The sequence below is a fragment of the Chiloscyllium plagiosum genome, unplaced genomic scaffold (assembly GCF_037043375.1).
Source record: "Chiloscyllium plagiosum isolate Xiang-an unplaced genomic scaffold, Cpla_swu_hap1 HiC_scaffold_2, whole genome shotgun sequence".
NCBI lineage: Eukaryota > Metazoa > Chordata > Chondrichthyes > Orectolobiformes > Hemiscylliidae > Chiloscyllium > Chiloscyllium plagiosum.
The window spans coordinates 61363731-61386364 of NW_028270140.1; the positions used below are offsets into that span (position 1 = coordinate 61363731).

Genomic DNA, 22634 nt, shown 5'->3' on the forward strand with positions numbered 1-22634 from the left:
TGGGGCAGAATGTGGCCACACAGTCGTGAGTGTATAAGGAATATAGTAGGGCTGAGTAGGTGGCCTAGCAGGGCACGGTGTTGAGGATTATCATGGAGGAGGTGTTGTCACCTATTCTTACTGATTGCAATCTATGGGTCAGGAAATCAAGAAGCCAGTTACAGATGGGGGAGGAGAGACCTAGATCTCAGAATTTGGAGATTAGTTTGTTTGGAATTATGGTGTTGAAGATGGGGCTGTAGTCAATAAGTAGGAGCCTGAGGTAGGTATCCTTATTATCCAGTGAAGGGCCAGGGAGATGGTGTCTGTGGTGGACCTGTTGCAAGGGTAGGCAAATTGCAAAGGATCAAGGCAATCGCGTGGCTGGTGTTGATGTGCCATGACTAACCTCTCAAAGGACTTCATAATTATGGAGGTCAGAGTCACTGGGCAGTAGTCATTGAGGCAGGCTGCATGATTTTTCTTTGACTTAGGGATAATAGTGGTCTTCTTGAAGAAGTTGGGACATGGTAAATGATAGATCATTGAAAAAATGGATCATTGTGAAATCAGTTATGCAGGAATTAATTCCGTAATGGAAGTACCAAGGCTTATATCACAGAAAAAGTTGAATAAACATCAATTATTTTAACGCTCCAAACTTTTTTAAAAATTTAAGAGCCCAGAATTTGAAATGCCTTGACAGTTTAAACAGGTCCCTTTGATAGTGTATCGATAGCTTGACAGTTCTTTGACAGATTTGACAGTTGCACAGTTCCAATGGGGTTATGAAAATTTTAGGCACATTCTGAGTACTTTCAACAACCCCAGAGAGTACCTTCCCCAAGGTAATCCGCCACTGCCTTCTACTTTCAAAGTTGTCTCGGGATTGTATCCAGAGAGTACCTTGCCTCTCAAAAGAGTTCCCTGGCTATTCCAAACTAATTGTCATGGTTCTTGCCTAGTTTAATGTGCACACTCCAGCCTCCACACTATAAAAATGCCATAATTCCATTTCAGTGTTGACAGGTGGTGATGTAAATGACTGCCTCCATTAAACATTAGTGTATAAAATTCAGTCTGCCTTAACTTTCAGTCCTGTGAAAATGAAAAGCTCTGTGTTTTGGGGAAAGATTTCTGAATTTTAGCCACTTTTTGCCATTTTCACCATGGAGGAGAGTTCTACGTTGTCTTGAAAGTCTAGGCCTAAGAGTGAATGTTGTTCAATCAAGCATTGTATCTGTCAGACTGGGAAGGGTTGACAAGTTCCCTTTGCCAGATGACATTAATGAACAATAACCCAGAAATGTTTCCAATGATTTTTTCTTATGCTAGCTCATACATAATCTGTTTTTTAAAGTAATTTATTTCATTAATTTTTATTCAGTTATACCTAAGTGATTAATCGTCTACATACTACCACAATGGCCTTCCTGCCACATCATAGTGGTAATGCCTCCTTCGAGCTCTTCCACTGCTGATTGAATGCAGACTCAATATTGCACAGTGGGCATTGTGCTCCACATGTCCCATTTCCAATTCTATGCACTTCACATTGCAACCTGCTCATTTCCACCCAAGGAGATACTATGACACAGAAGACAACAATTTGGTTCATAATATCAATGCTAACTTTCTGTAGAGCAAATAGTTAGGAGATGTATTGATATTAATTTTCCAAAATTTGCTAGATTCTGTAAAACTTCCATTAGACTGAAAAATAGCAAACATAACCCCTCTATTCAAAAAGGGAGGGAGGCTGAAAACAGAAATCTATAGGCTTGATACCTGCCATAGCAACGGTGTTAAAATTGATGGTTAAGGAGATTGTAGCTGCACACTTAAAAACATAAGATAATCAGATAAACATAAGATAAAAGGAAAATCATGTTTGACCAAATTATTGGCATTCTTTGAAGGAATAACATGTGTAGATCTCATTGAACCTAATATGATGTTTTGTCTAAATGTGGAAATTATGGCACAAAAAATATATTTTTGCTGCATACAAGTAGCCATCAAACTCTTCAACTTGCTCTGTCAACATATCATTGTTGCCTTCTCTCTCACATACGTACCTAGCTTCCTCTTGAAGGCATTTTTGCCATGCATCTCAACTACTTGTTATGATAGGAAGTTCTATAATGTAACCACTTTCTTTATAGATTTGGATTAGATTCCCTACAGTGTGGAAACAGGCCCTTTGGCCTAACAAGTCTACACTGACCCTCCGAAGAGCAACCCACCCAGACCCATTCCCACCCCTGACTAATCCACCTAATACTATGGGCAATTTAGCGTGGCCAGTTCACCTAACCTGCACATCGTTGGACTGTGGGAGGAAACCAGAGTACCTGGAGGAAACCCACACAGACACAGGAAGAATGTGCAAACTCCACACAGACAGTTGCCTGAGATGGGAATTGAACCCTGGTCCCTGGTGCTGTGAGGCAGCAGTGCTAACCACTGAGCCACTGTGCCGCCCCTAGTTAACTGTTTAAGATTACCTTCAAGTGGCAAGTTGTCCACCCTAATAAATTTCTTCATTTCAAAGACAAGTTGATACTTAGCTTTCTCCTTTCTAAACAAAAGACCAGCCTGGTAGTTTCTGTCTGATGCTTATCACATGCTCCTGGTACATGCAGTGCAAGTTTGAAGACTGGAACTGTGCTTAGTATTTGAGTATCAGAGAAGCTGTGGTAATGTCTTCCAGAAAGAAAGAAAGAAGTTGTCGAAAACTAAAAATACATTGGGGAAAAAAAAGCAGTTTAAAAGCAAAGCAGCAGCTCCACCAATTTTAAAAAATATTCAATACATAGGATATTCTGGAAATATTTTTAAAAGGAATGCATCACAACCTTAGCAGAGTATTGCATTGCTGGCAATTGCTTGTATACTAGATAAAGCTGGCCTAAAATTACGATGACATCTCTCCATAAAGCATTTATGAAAGCGTTGCTGTATTAGCCTTTTTTATTGTTGGACACTGTTTCCTTTGTTAGTATTCCTCAGCCATTTTTATGTTTATTTAATTTTCTTTTCATTTAGGTTCTTTGACAGAGAAATATCAACCAGTCTTCAGACCACTGACTAAGTATTCCTCCTAACGGCCCATCAGCAGGTACTCAAAAGCAGATAAGACTGAAAAGTGTTCCAATGTTTCTCTCTGTTCTTGACAAAGAGTAGTATAGAGTCACAGAGATGTACAGCATGGAAGCAGACCCTAGTAGTTGTTATTCAATCAGTGTCTTACTTTGTCCTATATTGCATTTAATGTTCATGGCATGTAGACCAATAACCACTTTTCCCTACTGTTCCTCATCACCACCCAAAATATTTTCTATATCCTGATTTCCTGAACTTTTTGTCAGCATCGATAGCTTTAATCTTGAACTGTGTGAAAATTCACACATATAAAAGTAGATAATGAATTAATTAACTTGTACTGAGAAAGTAAATTAATGACTTGAGTTGGACATCAATGTTTGTGTTTGGTAAGCACACATGAACTTTGACAGAAAAAAGGCTAACAGAAATTAGTCTATAAGATAGAATCTGCACCTGTACCATGCTGAGGGCAATCTTAAATGATGGTTTTGATTTCATGAGTGCCGATTCAGTTAGTAGCTCATGGCAATTTCTGATATACAGAGGAACCTCAATTATCCAAATGAGATGGGCGGACAGTATTTTGTTCGGATAATCGATTATTCAGATAACTGATTTAATGCGTCTCCTCTGGGACTTGGAGTTTTCTGAAGTTTCCTTTTTCCTTGCTCTGCCTGCTTTGCTCAGGGTTTGTTTCTAAGCAGACACACACTTGTGTGTAAGGGACCTGCAGCACTGCTGTAGCCTCTCCCTGCAGCTGCTTCCCCTCAGTGTAATTGACAGAGTGAGCTATATCCACTCCCCGTTCAGGAGACTAGGCAGCAGCACACCCTCCCACCCCCCCCTGTGCACCCCAGGCCCCTCTGCACACCACCGGCCCCACACACTGCCACCTCACCCCTGGAATGGAGACGGCAATCGGACTGGACACCACCAGCAAGACTGCTGCTGCCTTTTTTTGGTGGGGGGGTGTGTGTGGGGTGGTGAGTCTCAAAATAGTGCGCGCCCACACACACAGATTATCTGGGGATGAGGGGTTTAGGGTGCACCCCTGTCTGGAACTCCAGGGCAAGTGTTGGGCAAGAGAGAGAGAAAGGGTGGGAGGTCAGTCATTTGGCGACGGTGCCTGGGCTCCCATCGATGTCTAGGACTGTTCTCGGCAGCATTTCAGTAAGCCGAATTCACTTTTAATCATTGTAAACAAAAGATGCAATCAGTATTGGTAACACCTCTTTGATGTAGTGTTTCTATCGAGACCTTGAGATCTTCTTCAGATAATCCGAAATTTGGATAATTGATATTCGGATAATTGAGGTTCCTCTGTAATTGCTAACTCCCAAAGAATTGTTAACTTCCAATGCATTAGTTGCTTGCATGGTGGAAAAATAGAGGAAAACCAATTTTGTAAGCTGTCAGTCTACATAGAAGACTGAAAATATCTTCTGTTGGATGCTTGAAGAACTGCCATAATACATGCACTGAAATAAGGAAATAATACAGAACTATGCAATTTGACACATTTGTCTTGCCAATGCTAACATTTAATATAAAGTTAAAAATCGCACAACACTAGTTTATAGTCCAACAGCTTTATTTGGAAGCACTAGCTTTCGGAGCGCTGCTCCTTCATCAGGTGATCTGAAAACTAGTGCTTCCAAATAAAGGTGTTGGACTATAACCTGTTGTTGTGTGATTTTTAACTTTGTACACCCCAGTCCAACACTGGCACCTCCAAATCGTGACATTAATATAGCAATATTAAACGTTCAGTTTTTCTAAGGGAGGTGAAATAGTGGAGCACATTTAAAGGATTAAAGCAGATGATAACTAGATTTAAGAACAGTTGACTAGCAGCTCTCTCTGTCAGTTATTACTGTGCAGTGTAGAAGAGTTTTCATCAAAAACCTTTACTGTAGCTGTCTCTTAGCTAGCAAGGTTTCATAAGAAAACCATATAGAAAATAAACAGATATCTGTTTCTGTTGAAGTAACCCTGAATTATGAATACATGGCTGAACTCTAACAATTCTAATCTAGTCAGCACCGCAGACACTGTTTACACAGCTTAAAAGGGGTTTCAAGCTTTGTTTAATATCTCTATTACCTTGTAATAAGCTGATCTTTGTGGTTTTCAGTGCACAGAAAGGGTGTTTACTTATACAAAATTAAGTTGTCTAAAGTAGATAAATGATTTTTCAAATTGATGCCACAAATGATTATGATTAATGACAACTTTATGATAAGTTAATAAGGGAAGTGCATTTCAATGGGAATAATGAATGCATTATTTTTGGCGTCCTAATCCCTCTAAGAGATCATGATTCACTGACTCCATCAAAATTGCAATGAGAGTGTTGAATCCCCCACAATAAAGCCTGCAAGATCAAGATAGCTGTCTACCAATGCCCTCATCACTTGTTGGTGAAAGTTTCAGAATTGGAAATGGGAATCCTGGAACCTTGGCCAGTCTTCCATTTTTAAGGCCTCCTGATTTGCCAAAAGTTAGCTTCGGAAGTTAGCAATCATATGTCATCAGAAACTGCCATGAACCACTAGCTCTGAATCAGCACTCGTGAAATAAAGACTGTCGTTTAAGATTGCCGTCAGCATGGTACAGATGCAGATTCTATCTTATAGAATATAACTGTCAGATCTTTGATCCTAATTTCTGTTAGTCTGTTCTATTTTTGTCAAGTTTCCTCATTTTGTCTCCACATTTTAGCATCCACCTGTGAAATAAATGAACACTTCAGATGTCCGTATAAATTCTATAGCATGAATATTGTGTTAATGAATTAAAATGAAAACTATGTATAACTTTGAACCGGACTTTCCTGTAGGCTCACCTGGATTGTTAGAACTAGTACACCAATAAACCAGTCACATGGACAAAATAATTTCAATACAGATAATCTTTAAAATTAATTTATTCCATTTTTGTGTGTGCTGTAGCTGAGCCAAATATATATTGTATATATTATATAAGTGTATATTATATGTATAGGCTGTTTGACAAACTTAATCCTGTGCTGTGTACTTGAATTGAATCCTGTGCCATGTGCTATTCAGCAGCTATGGGAGCAACCTGTGCAATGCTGGAACTGTGTTGGAGATATCCAAGGCAACTGGGGAGTTATCTGCAGATATTTTGATTTCCTCTAGTTCTTTGGAGAAACAAGTTAACTCTTTCCTCTTCTGCACTTTTACAATATATTAAAAATAGATATTTTCTAATCAGTTGTTCAGAGATGTTATTACACATCTCTGGAGCAGATGGGACTTGACCCAGGCCTTCTGGCTCAGTAGTGGCACTGTGCCACAAGTGTTATGTATATTAGTGCTTCTAAGTTGGAACTGCTGCTGCTGTTTTATTCTTCAAATGTATCAGTATGAACAAAAACCTGGCTCTGTTAGCCTGAAAGCTTTACAGTTGCTCAAGTTCTCTATTGAAATTCGGGTGCAACAAGATTCATCTACCATAGTATGTAAATTGGAACAGTAGTGGCAATTTCTTAATCTCTAACTCTTGATCTGTACATAACCTCTTCCAATATATAGTGACTGATATTCTGGATGTTAGTTCTATACAGAACTAGTTTGACAACAATGATATAACAAATGTTAATCAGTTAGTAATGTGATCTTTTCCTGCTTCAGTAAGGCAAGAGCTTTGGGCAAAATGCACAAGTTGTGCCACTGAGAATTGTATTCATGCAGTGATGCACCAATTGGCAGACAAGTGGTAAATTGTTCCTGACGCTCCTGACTATTGGCAGTACCCGGAAACAAAAGTACTGTTAAACGGTCTGCTGTAATTTCCCAGCTCTGAACAGTTTGTTCAAAAAGAAGTCATTTTTTAATGGTCATTGTTAATAATTCTAACAAATTTATTTTTAACATAACTTTACCATAATAAAATTGTCCCAAGGGTCTTGACAAGAAAGTTATAAAACAAAATATGACACTGCACCACATACAGAGTTATCAGCACAAAAGCAAAAGCTTGGTCAAACAGGCAGCTTTAAGGAACATCTTAAAGGAGGAAAGTGATGTAAAGAAGCAGGAATATGTAGGAAGGTCATTTCAGAACCTGGGTCTAGACCACTGTGACCACAAATCGAGATTGATCAAAGCTGCGCTTCTCGATCTTTTTCGCCACTGTGACCCTAATTTAAGTCTTGAACATTGTCATGAACCCTCACCGCTGGAACCCATTACTCAGGAGGCAGGAATTAGAGAAATGCTGACATCTCAGAAGATTGTGGGCAGGTGGAGACTACAGAAATAAGAAAGGTGAAACTATGAAGGAACTTTGAAAAGATAGATGAGAAATTTTAAATCAAGATCTTGCTGACTAGGAGAAAGTGTAGGTCAGTGATCACAGGGGTGAGATAGATGAATGGAACCCTGAGTTTACAAAGAGTTTTGTATGACTTCAGTTTAATGGAAGGTAGAACATTGGAAACCATCCAATAGTACTTTGTAACAGTCAATTCTAGGGATAATGAAGGCAGGAATGAGACAACAATAATGAAACGCTTCTACTTTTTAAAAATGTAATATAAGAATTGAAAAAACATTGTAAAATCCTTAAGACTTTATCTGGACATAGTACAAGCATGCACATTCCAGCTTTCTCATAATTGTAACATTTCACTGAGTTTCTTATCATGTCATCATTTTGTGTATATTTTGATTGTATTTATGCTGTAGACTTATGCCTATAAAAACTGGCTGCAATTATTTGTTCAGATTTGATTAGAATTTGTAGTTGGCTAGAATTTATAGCGGATACTGGTGATGAGAGGACGATGTATAACTCTGTATCACTAGCTGCCTACATATCTGATTCTCTTTCCTCTAAGTATTTTCTAGAATCTGGTCAAGGAAATCGGGATTCCTGATGCAGGAGCAAATAAATAGCTTTCAGAGTGGAATCTCAGCTTTATTTTAAATCCTCTCTTTGTTCTTATTTCTGTGCGTGCAGTGAAAGTTTTCATGATGAACAGTGTCTGTGAAAATTTGCCTTTTGATGTTAGTCTGAAATTTCTACTTCACTACTTCATTTGATTTATATGAAGTTAACGCCTCTAGTCCTGTTAAGCATCCAGACAAGCTGATATTCTCATCACAAATGTCTTGCAGTTTAATGGAACCTCAATAGAATCTGTGTGAGAAGTATAGTGAAGAGAAGCACAGAATTGCACAATTGTTACAGCACAGGAGAAGGCCATTTCAGCACTTTGTTTCTGCACAGGATCTTCAACATATATTATGATTTAGTGTCATTCACCTATCTTTCTTACATACTGTTTTAGTTGTTTCTATTCAAGTAATCATCCAATTTCCACTTCAATTGATTCTGCCTCCTGCATGCTTGCAAGCAGTGCATTCCAAATCCAAGTGAATCATTCCGAGAAAACTTTTCTCACATTACATGTGCCCCATGATTGTACTGCACTCTAAATCTGTGCCATCTTGTTTTCAATCCTTTTATGAGTGAGAATAGCTTCTCCCTATCTCTTCTATCCAGACCAGTCATGATTTTGAAAACTTGCATCAATTTTGAGGGAATTCAGGATTTAACCCAGTTACACCGAATATTTCTCAGTCTGTGAGTGGAACTTGCAGTTGCTGGTATATCTGTATCTGTTGCCTTTATCCTTCTGGTGGTACATTGGAAATGCTGTCTAACAAATCTTGGTGAATTTCTGGTATGCAATTTGTGGACTTGTTTGTTCTGACTGGTGACAAGCTTCAAGAGACCAGCATGGTGGCTCAGTGTTTAGCACTGCTATTTCACATTGCCAGGGATCTGGGTTCAATTCCAGCTTTAGGCGACTGGATGGGGTTTGCATATTCTCTCCATGCATGGGTTTCCTCCAGGTGCTCCGGTTTCTTCCCAAAGTCCAAAGATGTGCAAAGTGAATTGGTCATACTTCATAACCCAGTGGTGTCTAACAATGTGTAGACAAGGTGGGTTAACCATGCTAAATTCAGAGTTACAGAAACAGAATAGATTGCTCTTCGCAGTGTCGGTGCTGACTCAATGGGCTGAATGGCCTCTTTCCGCATTGTGGGGATTCTATGATTCTTGAGTGTTTTTGGAGCTGCACTCATCCAGGCAGGTGGGAAATATTCCATTACACTCCTGACTAAAGCATTGTAACTTGTTGACAGGAGGTGAGTTACTAGCTGCAGGACTCCTAGCATCTGACTTGCTGTTATAGCCACAGTATTTATATGGCTAATCCAGTTCAGTTTCTGGTCAGTGGTAACCCCCAGGATGTTGACATTGGGGGATTCAGTGGGAATGCAATTAAGTATCAAGGGTCTATAGTTAGATGCTCTCTTGTAGAAAAAGATCGTTACCTGACACCTATTTGTGTAAATGTTACTTGTCACGTTTCAGCCGAAGCCTGGATATTGTCCAGGTCTGTTTGCATTTGAACATGGACTGCTTCCATACCTGAGGAGTTGTAAACAGTGCTGAACATTGTGCAATCAACAGTGTATGACCTGCTGTGTTATGGACTAGACCAGACCCCCTTAAAATATTTTAATAAGGTAGTCTAGACCTGGATGTAGGTTTGCTCATGAGCTGGAAAGTTCATTTTCAGCGAGCAAACCTACATCCAGAACCTCAACCTGAGCTAGAAATCTTCTCAAAACTCAGTTGTCTAGACCCTAACTTTTTCTTGTTTCAAAGGCAAATGTAAAGTGCTGTGTTCCAGATGTAATTTGATTGGTCAAACTACTCAATGTTATACAAAACACAAAACACCCTAGTTAAAATACAGCAACAGAAAGAGGATCTTGGAATAATTTAGCTCTATTGGAATACTTAACAGAATAATAGACTATTTTACTACTAAACAGCAACTGTTCTAATACAGCAATATCCCATAAACACACCCTTGACAAAAGGCAAATTCAGAAATCAAAGTTGTCTCGCATGCAACTTCAACTGCCCAGGAGGAAAAACATGTAGAGAAAACCCAAAGAGAGAATGTAGTACCCGGGAGAGATTCACTTTCCTCCAACCATGCTGGGATCCCAGCAACAACTGCTGCTGAAGAAAACTAAATATTCTGGTTTGTGAGAGCTGGACCACGACCATTCAAGCTGCTTCTGTTGTTTATTTTGGTAATTTTGGTAGACTGCTTACTACCTTTGCCTTAAAATATCTCCTCAAAATCAGAATCATCTGAACTTGGTTCTTCACTTTGTTGTAACCAGAAACACCTTCTTCTTTGGCTTTTCTTTCCCATCAAAATACCTTCTGAGCATATTCATATGACACACTCTGAGATTTCTTTCTATCCAGTGTTCTTATCAAATAATTCACCTCACTCTTTTTTTTTAATTAATAAATCTTTAAAGGTTCACCTACCACTGAAAATAACACCAACATTTTATCTCCTCGAGCAAAACTACAATTTTTTGATTTTTCATCTATTTTCTGTTTCATCATGTGCTGTGCTACTTTTAAATGCTGTCTAGCCAAATCACCCACTCTGTTTAATCTTACCCTAAAATTTGACACTGAGTCCAAATATGTGGTCTCTGAACTCTGACTCACCAATTTCACTTGAATTAATTTCAGCGGTCCTGTCACCTCTTGCCCAAAACCTAATTCAAATGGACTGAATTTGGTAGGTTCATTTGTGGCATCCCTAATTGCAAAAAGTACAAATGGAATTCCTTTATCCCAATCCTCTGGGTAGTTTCAATTATTAGCCCTCAATATGATCTTTAAAGTTTGATGCCACCATTCTAATGTACCCTAAGTTTCTGGATGATATGCAGTGGATTTGAATTGTTCTATTCCCAACCTTTTCGTAAATTCATTGAATAATTTTTCTGTATAATTTGATCCTTGAACTGATTATCTCTCTGTGTGTATTAAATATATAGTAAAAGAATTTTAGTAATTCTTCGACAATCCTTTTAGCCATGACACTGCATAATGGAACGACATCAGGAAATCTAATGAACACATCCATTATACTCAACAAGTACTCATTCCCACTTCTGGTTTTAGGTAGATATTCTACGCAATTAGTTAAGACCCTTGTTAAACGTTCCTCATCTATGTGCATGGGAAATCATGTCTCACAAACTTGATTGAGTTTTTTGAAGAAATAACAAAGAAGATTGATGAGGGCAGAACAGTAGATGTGATCTATATGGACTTCAGTAAGGCGTTCGAGAAGGTTCCCCGTGGGAGACTGATTAGCAAGGTTAGATCTTATGGAATAAAGGGAGAACTAACCATTTGGATACAGAACTGGCTCATAGGTAGAACTCAGAGGTGATGGTGGAGGGTTGTTTTTCAGACTGGAGGCCTGTGACCAGTGGAGTGCCACAAGGATCGGTGCTGGGTCCTCTACTTTTTGTCATTTACATAAATGATTTGGATGCGAGCATAAGAGGTACAGTTAGTAAGTTTGCAGATGACACCAAAATTGGAGGTGCAGTGGACAGCGAAGAGGGTTACCTCAGATTACAACAGCATCTGGACCAGATGGGCCAATGGTTGAGAAATTGCAGATGGAGTTTAATTCAGATAAATGCGAGGTGCTGCATTTTGGGAAAGCAAATCTTAGCAGGACTTATACACTTAATGGTAAAGTCCTAGGGAGTGTTGCTGAACAAAGAGAGCTTAGAGTGCAGGTTCATAGCTCCTTGAAAGTGGAGTCGCAGGTTGATAGGATAGTGAAGAAGGCGTTTGGTATGCTTTCCTTTATTGGTCAGAGTATTGACCAATTGGGAGGTCATGTTGCGGCTGTACAGGACATTGGTTAGGCCAGTGTTGGAATATTGCGTGCAATTCTGGTCTCCTTCCTATCGGAAAGATGTTGTGAAACTTGAAAGGGTTCTGAAAAGATTTACAAGGATGTTGCCAAGGTTGGAGGATTTGAGCTATAGGGAGAGGCTGAGCAGGCTGTGTCTGTTTTCCCTGGAGCGTCGGAGTCTGAGGGGTGACCTTATAGAAGTTTACAAAATTATGAGGGGCATGGATAGGATAAATAGACCCCTTTTCGTCCGCTTGACTCCTCGTTTAAAACTGGTCTTACTCTTCCAATATTCCTCCAGGGCCCATTCTGTTCTTAGCTGCCTGGACCTATGTACGCTTCCCTTTTCCGCTTGGCGAGTCGTACAATTTCTCCTGTCATTCATGGTTCACGAATCTTGCCTTTCCTATCCTTTGCCTTCAATGGGACATACCTATCCTGCACTACCGTTAGCCTATTTGGCAGCACAGTGGTTAGTACTGCTGCCTCACAGCGCCAGAGACCCAGGTTCAATTCCCGCCTCAGGCGGTAATGTGTGGAGTTTGCACATTCTCCCTGTGTCTGCATGGATTTCCTTCCACAGTCCAAAAATGTGCAGGTTAGGTGAATTGGCCATGCTAAATTAGGTGAAGGGGTAAATGTGGGGAATGGGTCTAGGTGGGTTGCTCTTCGGAGGGTTGGTGTGGACTTGTTGGGCCGAAGAGCCCGTTTCCACACTGTAAGTAATCTAATCTATCTTTGAAAGCCTCCCACATACCAAATGTGGACTTCCCTTCAAATAGCTGTGTCTAATCCACATTTCCCAGCTCCTGCCGAATTTTGATATAATTTGCTTTGGCCCATTTCAGTACTCTTCCTTTAGGACCACTCTCATCTTTGTTTACGAGCATTCTAAAACTTACAGAATTGTGGTCACTGTTCCCAAAGAAACCCCCCCCCACCGCAACTTCTACTACCTGGCTTGGCTCATTCTCCAACACCAGGTCCAATATGGCCCCTTCCCTCGTTGGACTATTGACATACTGCTCTAGAAAACTCTCCTGGACATCTCTTACAAATTCTACCCCATCCAGACCTCTGACACTAAGTATATCCCAGTAAATGTTGAGAAAATTAAAATCTCCCATCACCACTACCCTATTGCCTCTATATCCTTCCATAATCTGTTTACCTATTTGTTCAACTGCTCACTGTTGGGATGCCTGTAATACAGCCCCAACAATGTAACTGCACCCTTCTTATTTCGCAGCTCTATCCATAATGCCTCACTGCTCAAGTCCTTCATAATGTCCTCCTTTACCACAGCTGTAATATCATCCCTGACCAGCAATGTAATTCCTCCCCCCACCTTTTATTTCCCTCCCTGTCCTGTCTGAAGCATTTATGTCCTGGAACATTTAGTTGCCAATCATGCCTTTCCTGCAACCAAGTCTCTGTGATTGTAATAATATCATACTCCCAGACATCAATTCAAGCCCTAAGTTCATCTCCCTTACCCATTATACTCCTTGCATTAAAATAGATGCACTTCCGGCCACCAGTTCTTTTGCATTCATCTGCTCTCTGCCTACTCTTCCCTTTAGTAATGCTGACTTCATGATCTTTACAGTATATAGTTTCCACCTCGCTCTCTACCTCTGGTTCCCAGCCCCCTGCCACATTAGTTTAAAACCTCCCCAACAGCAGTAGCAACAACTCCCTAAAGGACATTGGTTCCAGTCTGGTTCATATGTAGACTGTCCATTTTGTAATAGTCTCACCTTCCCCAGAACCGGTTCCAATGCTCAACAAATCTGAACCCCTCCCTCCTACACCATCCCTTAAGCCACGTGTTCATCCTGCCTATTTTTTCATTTCTACACTGGCTAGCATGTGGCATTGGTAGTAATTCAGAGATCATGACCTTTGAGGTCGTCCTTTTTAACTTCTCTCCTAGCTCCCTGAATTCTGCTTTCAGGACCTCATCTTGTTCTTTACTTATATCGTTGGTGCCTATATGAACCAAGACAACTGGCTATTCACCCTCCCCTTTTAGAATGCTCTTGAGCCAATCGGTGACATCCCTGACCCGAGCACCTGGGAGGCCACTTACCATCTGGTAGTCCGTTTTCAGCCACAGAACTGCCTATCTACTCCCCTTACAATAGAATCCCCTACAAGTCTTTTTTCCTGCCCTTCTGAACAGCAGTGCCCGCCAAGGTGCCGTGAACTTGGCAATTGCTGCCCTCGCCTGGTGAGCCATCTTCCCCCAACAGTATCTAAAATGGTATACCTGTTTTGGAGAGAGATGACCACAGGGGACACCCTCCTACTCTTTTTCTGCCTTTTGGTCACCCATTCACTGTCTCCCTCAGCAATTCTAACCTGCAGTGTGACCAGTTCACTAAACGTGCTATCCACGACCTCCTCAGCATAGTGGATGTTCCACAGTGAGTCCATCCACAGCTCCAGAGCCGTTATGCGGTCAAACAAGAGCTGCAGCTCCCACATCAAGCAGGAGGAACATGCTATGGGTCTGCGATCCCCTGTCATTGTAAGCTTAGCTTTATATCAACTAACTAAAACCAAACAATGCACTTAAATATATGAAAAAGAAAGAAAAATTAAAAATAAAAACCTTATCTTACAGAGCCCTTTTCTTCTGGTTAGAGGCGGGGGGATGGGGGTGGGGTGGGGGGATACTGCACGAGTAGTATCATGGGTTTAGCCGCTGCCCAAATAATATACTAAGTCCTTTCCTTCCTGGCACCCTCATGATCTCCGTGCCACCTCCGCTGTGTCTCCAGCTGCTCCCGGACAGGAAAAAGGAAGTGACCAAGTTGATTGATGAAGCAAGGGCTGTTGATGTCATATACATGGACTTTAGTAAGGCGTTTGATAAAGTTCCCTGTGGTAGGCTGATGAAGAAGGTGAAGTCGCATGGGGTCCAGGGTGTTCTAGCTAGGTAGATAGTTGAGCAACAGGAGACAGAGAGTAGTAGTTGAAGGGAGTTTTTCAAAATGGAGAAAGGTGACCAGTGGTGGGGCTACAAAATAAGCCAAGTGGCTTATTTTTAAAGTGAGGCCATACTGTTTTTTTTTATTTATAAATCTCCAATACAGAGTGGTGAGTGAAAACATAGGTGTTAAGTAATCCTGGAGCAGTGTTCTTAGTGCAGTAAGACAGTGCTATTTTCTGAGTGAGTAGATTGTTAAGGTACAAAGGTGGCATTTAGTAGAATGATGTGCTCTTCCTGTTGGATGTGGGAGATTAGGGAGAATTTCAATCTTTTTGATGATTATGTCTGCAGGAAGTATGTTTAGTTGCGAATCATGTCAGATCACATGGATCAGTTGAAGCAGCAGTCAGAGGCAATGAGGAACTTGCAGGAGCCAGTGGGTGTGAGGGATGGCAGTTTCAGGAAGGGAGAAAAACTACAGACAGAGTCAGGTTAGATGGGTTACTTCCAGGAAAGGTAGGAGGGATAGGCAGGTAGTGCAGGCTATCCCCATCTCAAACAAGTGTGCTGTTTTGGAAAACGTAAGGGTGATGAACTCTCGGGGGAATGTAGCACCTACAGCCAAGTTTCTGATACTAAAACTTACTCTACTGTAACGAGAGGTACGTCCGGTTCCAAGTGATCAATTGTGGTAGGGGAATCTAGTCAGAGGCACAGACAAACATTTCTACTCCCGAAAATTAGACATCCAAATGGTGTGTTGCCTCTCTGGTGCCAGGATCAAGGATATCTCACTGAGGGCACAGAATATTCTCAAAGGGGAGAGGGACCAGAGGAGGTCATTGTACATATTGGAACTGACAACGTCAGAGGAGAAAAAAATGAGGTTCTGAGGACAGAATATAGGAAATTAGGCAGGAATTTAAAAAGTAGTTCATCGAGGGTACTAATATCTGGATTACTCCCGGTGGTATGAACCAGTATGAGTAGGAATAGGAAGATATAGGAATACACAGTTGACTGTGTGGCTGAGGAGCTGGTGAGAAGAATTCACATTTTTTGATAATTGGAATTTTTTCTGGGCTAGATGTGACCTGTGTAGATTGGTACCACCTGGGTAGATGGATGAATTGTACCTGAATTGGAAAAGGACTAATATACTGGTGGAGAGATTTGCTAGAGCTACTCAAGAGGATTAAACTAGTAGGGGTGGGAGTGGGTGGAGGATCCCAGGAAGATGATGAGAGAAGAGATCAGTCTGAGACTGGTGCAGTTGGGAAAAACACACGAACAAAGCCAAGAATGAGCTAGGAATGAAAAATTAAACTGTATTTATTTCAAAGCACGAAACCTAACAGGTAAGGCAGATGATGGTTGGGAACATCAGCCTGGGATATCATAGTGATTACTGAAATGTAGTGCAGGGTGGACAGCACTGGCAGCTTAAGGAAAGATAGAAAGGGGAGGGAAAGGGAGGAGGGGAAATGGAGTTTTTGATAAGGGATAACATTATGGCTGCACTGAGGGAGAATATTCCTGGGAGCACATTTAGGGAACTTATTCCGGTGGAACTGAGAAATAAGAAAGGGATGACCACCTTATTGGGATTGTACTATAGACTCCCTGCCCCAGTAGTCAGGAAAATTGAGGAGCAAATTTGTAAGGCAATCTCAGTTATCTGTAAGAATAATAGAGTGGTTATGTTGGGGCGTTTTAATTTTCCAAACATAGACTGGGATTGCCATAGTGTTGACAGCTTGGATGGAAAGGAATTTGTTAAGTGCGTACAAGAAAATTTTCTGATTCACTATGCAGAAGTACTTACTAGAGGCGGAACAAAACTTGACAAGACTCGGGGAAATAAGGCAGGGCGGTGATTGAGGTGTTCATGGGAGAGACTTTGGGGCCAGTGATCATAATGCTCTTAGTTTCAAAAACTGATGGAAAAGAATAAAACCGATCTAAAAGTTAACGTTCCAATTAGAGGGAAGGCCAATTTTGATGGCATGAGGCAAGAACTTTCAAAAGTTGATTGGAGGCAGATATTTGCATGTAAAGGGATGGCTGGAAAGTGGTAAGCCTTCAAAAATGAGATAATGAGAGTCCAGAAACAGTATATTCCTGTTAGGGTGAAAGATAAGAATGGCTAATGTAGGGAATGCTGGATGACGAGACAAATTGAAGTTTTGGTCAAGAAAAAGAAGGAAGCATTTGTCAGGTATGGACAGCAGAGATTGAATGAATCCCAAGAAGAGTATAAAGGCAGTAGAAGTATACTTAAGAGGGAAATCAAGAGGACAAAGAGGGGGAATAAGAAAGACTTGGCAAGGAGTGTTGAGGAGAATCCACAGGAATTCTACAAATACATTAAGCTCAAAAGGGTAACTAAAGCAAGAATAGGGAACCCTTAAAGATCAGGAAGGAGAAAGTGAGGATGGTAGATGCTGAAATCAGGGTCGAGAGTATGGTGCTGGAAAAGCACAGCAGTCAGGTAGCATCCAAGGAGCAGGAGAATCGCTGTTTTGGGCATAAGCCCTTCATCAGGAACCTTGTTGAACGTGTTACTGAAGAGCCTGTAGATCATGTCCACTGCACTGCCTTCATCAACACTCTTTGTTACTTCTTCAAAAAAACTCTACCAAGTTAGTGAGACACGATTTCCCATGCACAAAACCATGTGGACTATATCTAATCAGTCCTTGCCTTTCCAAATCCATGTAAATCCTGCCCCTCAGGATCCCCTCCAACAACTTGACCATCACTGATGTAAAGCTCACTGCTCTATAATTCCCTGGGTTTTTCTTATCATCTTTCTTAAATATTAGCACGATGTTAGCAAACCTTTAGCCTTCCAGCACCTCACCTATGGGTATTGGTGGTACAAATATCACAGCAGGGGCCCAGCAATCACTTCCCTAGCTTCCCACAGTGCTCTACAGTACACCTGATCAGGTCCTGGGGATTTATCTATCTTTATGCGAGTCCAGCACATCCTCCTCTGTAACATGAACAATTTTGAGATGTCGCTATTTATTTCCCAAAGTTCTGTAGCTTCCATATCCTTCTCCACAGCAAACACTGATGCAAAATACTTATTTAGTATTTCCCCCATTTCCTGTGGTTCCAAGCATAGGCAGCCTTGCTGATTGGAAATCAACAATTGTAATGCCGGTATTTAAAAAAGGAGGTAGACAAAAGATGGTGAATTGTAGACCTGTTAGCTTAACGTCTAGAGTGGGGAAAATGCTTGAGTCTATTATCAAGAAAGAAATAACAAGGCATCTGAGTAGAAATTGTCCTATTGGGCACACGCACCATGGGTTCATGATGGGCAGGTCATGCTTAACTACTCTCCTCTCTGAAGACTTTACGAGCACAGTGGTCAGCAGGGACTCAGTAGATGCCATGTATCCAGATTTCCGAAAGGCACACAAGGCTGCTGCCATAAGGTAAAGATGCGAGGCAATGTATTAGCATGGACAGAGGATTGGTTAACTAACGAGAAGCAAAAAGTGGGGATAAATGAGTGTTTTTCTGGTTGGCAATCAGTGACGAGTGATGTGCCTCAGGATTAATGTTGGGACTGCAATTATTCACAATTTTCATAGATGGTTTGGAATTGGAGACCACATGTAATGTGTCAAAGTTTGCAGATGACACTAGTGGTAGAGCTTGTGAAACTTTGCAAAGGGACATAGATAGTTTAAATGAGTGGGGAAAGGTCTGGCAGATGGAGGACAATATTAATAAATGTAAAGTCATCCGTTTTAGTAGGAATACCAGTAAAAAGGACTATTACTTAAATGGTAAAAAATTGCAGAATTCTGTGCAGAGGCACTTGGGCGTCCTTGTGCATGAATCACAGAAGTTTGATCTGCAGGTGCAACAGATAAGTAAGAAGGTGAATGGAATTTTGTCCTCATTGCTAAAGGGATTGAGTTTAAAAATCGTGAGGTTATGTTGCAACTGTACAGGGTGCTGGTGAGGCCACACCTGGAGTACAGCTTGCAGTTTTGGTCTCCTTTCTTGAGAAAGGATGTAGTGGCACTACAGGAGGTGCAGAGGAGGTTCACTAGGTTGATTCTAGAGTTGAGGGGGTTGGCTTATGAGGAGAGACTGAGTAGGCTGGGATTATATTCATTGGAATTTGGAAGAATGAGGGGGTTCTTATAGAAATATATAAAATTACGAAGGGGAATAGCTATGATAGAAGTAGAGAGGATGTTTCCATTGGCTGGTGAAACTACTCTCTGGTGGGCGGCACGGTGGCACAGTGGTTAGCACTGCTGCCTCACAGCGCCAGAGACCCGGGTTCAATTCCCGCCTCAGGCGACTGACTGTGTGGAGTTTGCACGTTCTCCCCGTGTCTGCGTGGGTTTCCTCCGGGTGCTCCGGTTTCCTCCCACATCACAAATATGTGCAGGGTCAGGTGAATTGGCCATACTAAATTGCCCGTAGTGTTAGGTAAGGGGTAAATGTAGGGGTATGGGTGGGTTTCGCTTCGGCGGGTCGGTGTGGACTTGTTGGGCCGAAGGGCCTGTTTCCACACTGTAATCTAATCTAATCTAATCTAATCTAATCTAATCTAATAACAGGGCATAGCCTCAAAATTAGGGGTAGCAGATTTAGGACTGAATTGAAAAGGATCATCTTCACCCAGACGATTGTGAATCTATGGAATTCCCTGCCCAGTGAAGTAGTTAAGACTTCCTCAGTAAATGCTTTTAAAGTTAAGATAGATAAATTTTGAAAGTAAAGGAATTAAGGGCTATAATGAGAGGATGGATATGTGTAGCTGAGGTCACAAAAAGATCAGCCATGATTTTACTGAATGACGGAGCAGGCTTGAGGGGCCAGATGACCTACTCCTACTCCTAGTTCTTATTTCTTATGTCTTTCCCCAGGATAGCAGAATCCAAAACTAGAGGGCATAGGTTTAATCATAGAATCTGGATTAGAGTGGTGCTGAAAAAGCACAGCAGGTCAGGCAGCATCCAAGGAGCAGGAAAATTGATGTTTCGGGCAAAAGTCCTTGGCCCTTAATCATAGAATCCCTAAATGGAAACAGGCCATTTGGCCCAACAATTCCACACCGACCCTCAGAAAAGTAAACCACTCAGATGCACTCCCCTACACTATTACTCGACATTTACCCCTGACTAATCCACCTATTCTACACATCCCTGAACCCTATCAATAATTTGGCATGGTCAGTTCACCTAACTTGCACCTCTCTGGATTGTGGAAGGAAACCGGAGCACCCAGAGGAAACTCACACAGACACTGGGAGAATGTGCAAACTCCACCCGAGGCTGGATTTGAACCCAGGTCCCTGGCACTGTGAGGCAGCGGTGCTAACCACTGAGCCACCATGCTGTCCCAAAGGTGAGAGGGGAAAGATTTAAAAGGGACCTAAGGGGCAGCTTTTACATGCCGGAGGTGGTGCGTGGACGGAATGAGCTCTCAGAGGAAATGGTGGAGGCTGGTACAATTACAATATTTAAAAGGCATGTTTATATGAATTGGACTGGTTTAGAGGGATATGGATCAAATGCAGGCAAATGGGGCTTGATTCATTTAAGATATCTGGTCATTTGTGCCAAAGGGTCTGTTTCCATGCTGTACACCTTTATTACTCTATGATCAGCAACCTTGCTGCACCAGCACTCCACCCTCACACTATAGCGTAAATACTGCCCCCGCCTCCCCCCCGACCTCTCGTTATCATCTCGACTTGAAATGTTAGTTTATGATGCTTGACTTGCTGTGGTTTCCAGCATTTTTTGTTTTCATTCAGTAATGTTTTGTGCTTTGACATGCGATTTCCTTACTCTCAAACGACCACCTGCTGGTAATTCATGTGTTGCCTGCAACACTTCCTTTCCGTAACCCACCAATAATACAACTTAATGAACTTCTGCCCATTTCTCATCTGCCTGAATAAGTGATGGTCTCCATTTCCTCATGAAGATGTCATTTTTAAGATAGTAACATTCCAGGATACACTGAGATTCTTTTTCTGTGTATGTTTTTTGATACAACTGCATAAGTTTTTTTTACCTTTCTTTTGTAATTCAGTTATCTTCTCTGAACTAAAAATATCTACTCTGTCCTCCGCCTGTTCTTGTTTTTTCTTAACCATTTGATCAGACATGGTCTCTGACAAATAAACTTTATTCTTTGACTTCCTGTTTCTGCCTGTGTCTTTGTGACCTTGTTACCGCACAGTCAGGAAAGTCCCAGGATATACAACCTGTAAAATCTCAGTTGCCTGATTGTCCACTGGCTTTTCAACTATAGTAGGCAACACTCCCACCTGTGATCCAGCTGTATCATTTCCGAGGACAAATTGTATTCCTGAAACTGAGAATTTCTCTATTATTGCTACAATCATGTTGCCACTATTCACCGGATTTTTCAACCCCACTTCATATAATGGAACACTGTTCTTCTTATCATGCATTCCACATGATATTGCCTTTTCAAGCAATACCTTCTGAATTACATATCCCCACATCTCGCAATTGAAGCTTGACTTGCTCCCATTTCTCTTAAAATTTAATTTTCTTGATCCTGGCAAATACGAGTAAACCTTAACCCCACAAATAAATTCTTTAAGGAGATCTCGCACTTTATTCTCAACCAACTCCTGACCAGGTTGCACATTCTGGTGCAGCTTTTTAGCTTTCACTGTGCTTTACTTTACCACTTCAACAAGACTCATTGGCTTATCCTGTTTTCCTACATCTATCTTCCTCGTGCTTTTTCTAAACCACCAACACTGTGACTTAATGTGGTCTGCTTTATTGCAGTGAAAATGTGTGAGCTTTTTTACTTCTCTTGCCCCCTCATAGGTTTCCTTTGTATCCAGTTTTACCCACGCAGACGCGCACACCCTAACTCTCTCCCCCTCTCTCTCTCTCTCACACACACACACACACACACACACACACACACACACACACACACACACACACACACACACACACACTCTCACACTCTCACTCACTCTGTCTCTGTCTCTATCACTCCCCCCACCTACTCACACCCATATTAATCTATGGTGTGAATTTGCATTTGCAGATACATTCTATTTTGTTCAAAACTGGGTAAAAACTATCTTTTCTGTCTTTGACGAGATCTACATTTCCCTTATCTCCTGAGGACTTCTCTTTTTCGCGAATGTTTTATCCCTCACAGACTGAAATTGATGTCAGAAGCTAAACTTTGATTTATGAACCAATTCATAATCATCTGCCATTTCTGCTGCTCATGTTGCAGTTTTAGCTCTCTGCTTTTCCTGTGGGTTCTCACCATTTCAAGAAGTGAACTTTTGAACTCCTAAATAGTCGTATCTCTGATCTATTTTGATTTATTTTCAATGCCCATATCCACCTATCAAAATTGCTTTGTTTGATCCTTTCAAACTATATGTGACCAGGGTCCTCCTCAGATTCCTGAAGCATCGGTAGGCTTCTGGCACAAGTTCATATGCACTTAAGATGGCATTTTGCACCTCTTCATCCTCTTCTGATAGCGATGCAAATACCACACTAGCCCTACCTATCAACTTGTTTGGATCAACAATACTCATATGGTCACCGGCCATTTCATTGTTTAGCCACTTTCTCAAATGAAATGAAGAGGGCTTCTACACCCTGCTCAAGCTTAGGCAATGCTTTTGCATATTTAAACAGAACCTCACCAGGCCTTTGCCTCCAACGGGTTTGCAAGTCATCACTGTCCTCCTCTTGAAGCCTACCTTCTATCTTTGTCTCTATCCTTTTAAGTTGACTTTCTTTTCTAACTGCC

The 22634-nt window shown here is 41.3% G+C and overlaps 1 protein-coding gene across 16 annotated transcripts in view; it reads left to right on the top strand.

The window, feature by feature from the left end:
- LOC122561800 (guanine nucleotide-binding protein G(I)/G(S)/G(O) subunit gamma-7) overlaps positions 1–22634 on the top strand; it is a 314848-nt gene that overhangs the window by 89690 nt on the left and 202524 nt on the right. For 12 of the 16 annotated variants that reach the window (XR_015760410.1, XR_015760407.1, XR_015760400.1 and 9 more), the window contains one exon: positions 3028–3100. The exons of the other annotated variants lie outside the window; for them this stretch is intronic. The gene's annotated coding sequence lies outside the window, so the exon portion shown is untranslated. The remainder of the gene's footprint in view (positions 1–3027; positions 3101–22634) is intronic. 16 annotated transcript variants of the gene reach the window in all.